The following is a 6632-nucleotide window of genomic DNA, read 5'->3' as shown; positions in this document are numbered from 1 at the left end:
TTAATAAAAAGGGCATATTCGATTTCGATAATTCAACCATAGAATGTAGTTTCACGTACTTGTGTCTATTTCGTAAAACATTTATAAAAACAGCGCATGTATTCTCAGTCCCAAAAATATATATTGCAAAAGCATTTAAAAAGGGATTAATGAAACTCACACATATAAATATTGTAAAACAGTTAATAAAACATTGCATGTATTCTCAGCCCAAAAATGTAATGAGTAAAAGGGAGCAAATGAAACTCACCTAATGTATTTTGTAGTAAAAATACATATGACTATATTGAACAACTGAACAATGCAGGGTTGGCCTCGGATTCACGAACCTAAATCATTTGTATATTCATTAATACATATAATCGTATTCGAATGAATATATATATAAATTTATTAATTACATTATTTTTATATTAATAATATATATTTTTAATTTGTATGTTCATTCAAATGGTTAATATTTTTTTTATAGTTATATTAATATTTTGATATACGTACTTGTTTGATATTATATTTAAAAATCGATAATTTGTTGTTGTAAATGTTTATATAAATAATATTAGTAGGTTTTATATATATATATATAGTTATGTGGAGTTTTAATATAAGTGTAGTATATATAATTAATATATTTTATGTACAAAATATTTATTTGCTTAAAATTGATAGTATTTGAGATTAATAAAGATAATATTAATAATCATATTATTTAATATTAATACCTATATCGATAATAATATTATTAGTAATAACAATAATAATAATTATTATAATTGTAACTAGGGTTATGTTAGCGTTAATAATAGTTGGTAATTACTACTTATATTACCGGTAGTAACAATAATAAGTAACATTCATAATGCTTATTAATAATAATTCAAATACTTAATAATGATAATAATAATAATAATAATAATAATAATAATAATAATAATAATAATAATAATAATAATAATAATAATATCTTAATCATAATAATGATAACTAATACTTATCTTAACATTAATATTAATAATAATTATAATACATGTGATAATAATAATAACTATAACTAATGATAATAATACAAATAACAATAACAAGAATAATGATTAATAATAATAATAATAATAATAATAATAGTTCTAATAATAAAATGATACTTTACTTAAATAATATAATGTTAATAATAACAATGTTAATACTAATAATAATGGTTTTAATACTTAATGATAACAATGATCATAACAATAATGATAATATTAATAGTAGTAATAATAGTTATATTAGTAATCTTTATTTACATGATAACAATTTTAATTACTAATACTAGTATTAACAATAACCATAACAATGATGATAACAATAATATTCTTAATACTTAATAATAATAACAATAATAATAATTGAAATAATAATAATAATAAGGAATAACAACCTTTGAAGAAAGTCACAAAAAAATGTCACTGACGGGACTCGAACCCGCGACCACTCTCTCCCGCTTAACACCTCAAATCGTTGGGCTGTTGCCCATAATCCGAAATAAAACAGAACCACAAACCATTTAACTCAATGTAACCTGTTTTCCTTTGTTCATCTTCTTCATCAATCCTAATTCTAGCCAAATCAAATCGACAATTTTTCCCAGTTTGTTTATCTCTTCAAATCAACACCGAAACGCTTAAATGTAGTTGATTGAATTAATAAAACAAAGAAAGAAGAAAAAAAAAAAAAAAACAACAGCTTCTGCCTCGTCGCTGTTTATGAAAAAAAAAATATATTTCTAATTTGAGATCGTTTTTCCTAATATTTATAACATGAAAGGTATTGCAAATTATCATTAGAATCTTTATATTTCGTTAATTTTAACAGAAATATCACAATGATTACTAATTTCATGATGAACAAAACTTTGACTTTTTAAAAACAAAACTTTGACTCTTCAAATTCGGGTTCGGTTTAGCGAATTAAAACTTGAGAAATTGAAGAAACAATCACGATGTGATTTAGAACCCTTCTACATTTATACTTTTCTTCAATTGTTTTTGAATTAATTTAGAGGGTAAATGGGTTCGTGGTTTGTTTTTGAAGAATATGAATTGTTTCATTTGATTTCTCCCTTCTCTCAATACTCAGCAATGAATGTAAAATAAAGAGATGAAATTTTATGATGATATTCGACTGATTGATTATATCAGACAGGAAGATAGCAATTTGAGGGTCACGAGTTTAATAGGGAAAGAAAAAGGAGCAAGGAGATAGGGATGTAATGGAGATGGATAACAACTAATTACCTAATATCTATATATGTTATCTAATTTTTATTTATTTTTATTTTATTTTTATTTTATATAATATGGTATATTAATATTAATATTAATAATAATTATATTTTCATTAATAGTAATAATAATAATGGTAACTATATCCATATTATATAATGACTTATAACTATTTTCTTAAAAGAATAGATATTATAAATTTTTACATACTATTTTTATAAATTACAATATACATATATGTATTAAGATATATATATATATATTCTATATATATTAACCCACAATTGTATACATAAGTATTCGTTATTAACTAAGAAAAATAAAATTGTGTTTTTCTAGATAAAGTAATCAAAGTTTATATATATATATATATATATATATATATATATATATATATATATTTTTTTTTTATTTTTTTTTAAAATACTATTTCTATAATTACATTTTAAGTTACAAAATTTTTATTTTATATTACAAATTATCTTACATTATTAATTCTATCAACTAAATTGTATATTATGATTTCAAGTCATATGAAGTATGTATCCATATATATATACATATTTATTTACAATTCAATGTTCGTGAATCGTTGGGAATAGTCAGAGGACAAATGTATTCATGTAACAAATTCCAAAAATTTTGTGACTTAACATTACAGACTTTGCTTATCGTGTCGAATTCGTATGAAGATTGAGTTTAAATTTGGTCAGAAATTCCCGGGTCGTCACATAAATGACCAAAACACTCAAAAGATTAAGTTACACTTTGAGTGGGTTAGTTTTTCATTAATTTAAGTCTAATTATTAATAAAGGGACGTGTCACGAAACGTAAAGTGCTAGTTTTCTAAGTGTACGAAAATGCGTTTCAAAAAACCGGAACCAGCACGTAAGTCGAGCGTCAACGTACAATTCATCGGTGCTGAAATTACGAATCAACTATGCACGAGAATATAATATAATATTTAATTTATTTAAAGATTTAATATATTATATATTAATTAATATTATTTATGTAACCAAATGAAAATGAAGAATGAGTGTCGGCAGTTTTCTTTTTAGTGCATATGAGCTGTAATAATGTGTCATGCGATCGCATGACAAACCTTCACAAAAATCATGCGGTCGCATGAAGAGGGGAGGAGTGCCAAGTCTATAAAACGAACGAAATTGGATTCAGTTTGCACATACTTATCTCATATCTTTCACTCTCTCGTATATATTATTATTATTATTATTATTATTATTATTATTATTATTATTATTATTATTATTATTATTATTATTATTATTATTATTAAGATTATTAATATTAATCTTATTATTATTAGTATTAGTATTAGGAGTGATATTATTATTATTATACATAAAAATACTACGACGAGGTTCTGCTCGCGTGTTTTCAAAATGGGTTTTATGAGCGGGTTAGAGCTAAGGAAATTATGGGTTATAGCTATGGAGGTTATGGGTATGGTTCAGGGGTTTTGCTCGCGAGTCAAACTAGTGTTTATCATCTCCGTTGCATCTACGTACTTTCCTGCAATATTGAATCTCAATATTGATACGTGAGCACTCATAACTTAACTTTTATATATTATTAGTGTATCCCTGACTAGTGCTCGAGTATATAAGATTATGCATGCTTGTATGCTTATTATTATCATTATATACTTTATGATAGATCATGAATTTGTTACATATGCGATTGAGATAAGGTATATGATATGCATGTCGTTGGAAAGCTGGCGAAAAACTATAAACTTTTCATTTAGATATCTTATGATTTTGATGAACGGATTAAAAGATATCGTCAATTGAATTATCTATAATTATAAAGTATTATTGTTAAAATGATTATCGTTATCGTTATCGTTATCGTTATCGTTATCGTCGTTATTATCATTATTATTATTATTATTATTATTTAATAATCAATATTATTATTATTATTATTATTATTATTATTATTATTATGATTATTAATATTATTAATAATATTATTAAAATAATTAATATTCTTATCAAAACTATCAAGTTATTATTTTTATCGTTTTTATTATTAAAAGCATCATTTATATTAAAACTATCATTTTTATTAAAATTATCATTTTAATAGAAATATCACTGTTATTATAAAATATCATTATTATTATCATTTTAGTATTATTATTATTAACAATTATCATTTTGAATAAGAATTATTATTTTTATAAAATATTACTATTGTTATAGTTAATATTAAAAAGTATCGTTAATATTAAGTTATCATGATTAGAATTACCATTTTATTATAAACATTGTAAATATAAATATTGTTATTATTATTAGTAGAATAATTATTATTATTATTATTATTACAAAATAATATAACTTTTACTTATTATTATTATTAATATTATTTTATCAAATAAATATATGATACAAAGATATTTTTACCACACGTAATATAATTACATTCATAATGCATATCACTATTTTTTTATATTAAGTGAACTTTATAAATTTTATTATTACTTAAGATATATAAAAGTATATTTTTATCATATGTATATTTTATATAAATTTTTTATTTATTAATAAATGACTTTTAGTGTTTACTTTAGTAAAATCTAATAAGTATATTAAATATATAAAACGACTATATTTAAGTTATATATTAATCATGTATAGATTTTAGAAATCATTTTGGGTCAAGTTGACTTTTGTTGACTTTTGCATGATAATCTCGAGCATTAGGATTGTGATACACTATGACTTGACCTAAATTGTTAGACAAATATTGACCATCATATAAATATATATACTTAATATAGGTTCGTGAATCCGAGGCCAACCCTGCATTGTTCAGTATCGTCGTATGCATATTTTTACTACAAAATATCGTATCGCGAGTTTCATTTGCTCCCTTTTAAAATGCTTTTGCAATATATATTTTTGGGACTGAGAATACATGCGCTGCTTTTATAACTGTTTTACGAAATAGACACAAGTAATCGAAACTACATTCTATGGTTGATTGACCGAAGCCGAATATGCCCCTTTTTGCTTGGTAGCATAAGAATTAATAAACCGGTCTACTAATTGACGCAAATCCTACAGATAGATCTATTGGGCCTAACAAACCCCATCCATGGTTGCGGATGCTTTAGTACTTCGATGTTGTTTTATCATGTCCGATGGATGTCCCGGAATGGTAGAGGATATTCTTATATGCATCTTGTTAATGTCGGTTACCAGGTGTTCAATCCATATGAATGTTTTTGCATGCACGATATTTATGAGAAATGAAAAATGAAATCTTGTGGTCTATTTAAATGATGAAAATGATCGATTACGTTAAACTAATGAACTCACCAACCTTTTGGTTGACACTTTAAAGTATATTTATTCTCATGATTGAAAGAAATCTTCCGCTGTGCATTTGCTCATTTTAAAGATATTACTTGGAATCATTCATGGCATATTTCAAAAGACGTTGCATTCAAGTCGTTGAGTTCAGTAAAGATTATGATTAAGTAAATGACAGATTAGATCATTTATAGTTGGATATTATGAAGTGGTATGCATGCCTGTCAACTTTCGATGAAATGAAAGTTTGTCTTTTAAAACGAATGTAATGTTTGTAAAATGTATCATATAGAGGTCAAATACCTCGCAATGTAATCATATATTATTGTATTCGTTCTTATGGATTAGGAAGGGTCTTTACATCCGAGCCGCTTTTACACCATTTTAATTGTCACGTGATTTTCTCAGATCTAGTTTTGTGGTGAATTGGTAAAAAGTAAAAACTTTTTTTATTTAATTTCAACATGTTTATTTTTTAAATTAAACCTCATGAGGCACAAATAAGATCTGAAAAAATATCACTGTTATAAATTTTGAATTTATTATGGCTTGAATAATTGTTGTTTATTTCATTCCATGGTTGTACACATGCATTGTAACCATGGACAAGCCATATGTAGTTTTTAATAATGTAGTTATTAGAATTGTGATTGCACACATAGCTCATAAAGCCCCGACCTATGTATGATTGTTGTGATTGTTGATTACGGCAATATTATGTCATGTTGATTATTTATATTATTAACAAGGCCATTTTTGAAGCCAAAGTTGTATTATATTTATTTTTTCATTTTTATAGTATTGTATTTATGTTTATTCTAAATTATAAAAGTATTATATTAGTTGTATTTTTCAATTTTAAATAAATGTAATTAGATGAAGATTAAAGATAAAGATGCAACGTGGAGTTTGACTTAGAAGATGGCGAACAGGTCAAGTTGACAACGATGACGTTTGTCAAGTTTTCACTTGATTCTTGAATCAAGTGGGAGCTACGATATTACCCTTAGTTTGACTTCTTGA

Source organism: Rutidosis leptorrhynchoides, chromosome 1 (genome assembly GCF_046630445.1).
Source record: "Rutidosis leptorrhynchoides isolate AG116_Rl617_1_P2 chromosome 1, CSIRO_AGI_Rlap_v1, whole genome shotgun sequence".
NCBI classification, from domain to species: Eukaryota; Viridiplantae; Streptophyta; class Magnoliopsida; order Asterales; family Asteraceae; genus Rutidosis; species Rutidosis leptorrhynchoides.
Note: the sequence above shows the minus strand (reverse complement) of the source record.